Here is a 1,329-nt window from a genome sequence, read left to right on the forward strand (position 1 = left end):
AGGAATAATTATTTCTAAATTTTATTATTAAAATATCCATTAATTTTTAATCATATGTTAAATGAAATATTAAGGAATATAAAATGAATATTTATTAGCTATATTATCAAAAATTTACACTATATTCATTTTATTTATAAAAAAAAAATGACCATTCCATGAACCGGATGAACTATAAATTTACTTAAATTTGCATCTGGATAGTTGGTCACTGATAATAGAAAACTATTATACGATTGACATCGTTATGAATAGTAAGAATGCAAAACTAGATAAACAATGTGAAATAGAAAAAAAAAATCTCCAATAATCTAATAGAAAGATTTTTGCTAGTAATCTTTATATAATGTCTAAATTAATTTTAAGTGAAGAAGGGAGGGGCATTCTGGCAAAAACTGATGGAAAATTCGGTTGAATAGTTGGGGCGTTCGGCTTCAAGAAAACCGGAAAAGGATAAAAGGTTCCACCGAGATTTGAACTCGGGTTACTGGATTCAGAGTCCAATGTCCTGACCACTAGACCATGGAACCACTCCGTTGAAGGCTGGCTCTCCACTTCATTTATAACTATGTTATTCAAAATGGTGTCACTCTTGAAATTCCTTCCATCGGTGTCCAAAACAGTTAAACCGTTAGTCTACGGCAAAACTACGAAAAGAAACTAGTCTCAAAAACTCTATGGTGTGACTACTTATTTTTAGATGCTCTCATTAAAAATGGGTATCATGATCAATTTTATGATTATCATATGTTTGAAGATAAGTCTTTTTTTTTTTTTTTTTGTTCTTTTTTTTTTCTGTGTGAATTTATCTGTTAAATTTTTTTCTTTGAATGTAATCTAGGTATTATCTTATTATTCAATAAATTTATTAGAATATTTCTCAAATTATAATAGTAATAATAATGTTATTCTGTAAATTCTTTTAGTGAATGCCTAATAACAATAACAGTAATAATAAGGGCAAGAGATAATATCCGTTTTTTAGATTTGATGGAAAGACACTCACCTTTCCTAAAATTTCAATCATAGATTTTCCCCGAGATTTAACAAAAAAATATAAACTTCTTTAAAGTTTAAAAATTTCATGAATCTTTATTACTAACATTTGATTTTTGGAACACCTATATCACTTCTTTGGGTTTGTTTTTTCCAAATATTATGGGAGGTTTGTATCATTTTACCAAACCTTAGTTGAGGTTTGTGAGATTTTTAAAACCCCTAAGAAGGTTTGCATCTTTTTCTCAATCTTTAGGAGGAGTTTGTATGACTTTTATACTCTCAAAGAAGGTTTGTTAAAACTCACGGATTGCTTTTGCCACAATAACAATA

General features: G+C 28.2%; 1 non-coding gene across 1 annotated transcript; it reads right to left on the reverse strand.

Moving 5' to 3' along the window:
* Nucleotides 1-458: 458 nt before the first annotated feature.
* TRNAQ-CUG (transfer RNA glutamine (anticodon CUG)) lies at nt 459-530 on the reverse strand. Its single transcript has one exon. It is a non-coding gene; the product is annotated as a tRNA-Gln (tRNA).
* Between the last annotated feature and the right edge of the window lie 799 nt (nt 531-1,329).

This window comes from Malania oleifera, chromosome 10, assembly GCF_029873635.1.
Source record: "Malania oleifera isolate guangnan ecotype guangnan chromosome 10, ASM2987363v1, whole genome shotgun sequence".
Classification (NCBI taxonomy): domain Eukaryota; kingdom Viridiplantae; phylum Streptophyta; class Magnoliopsida; order Santalales; family Ximeniaceae; genus Malania; species Malania oleifera.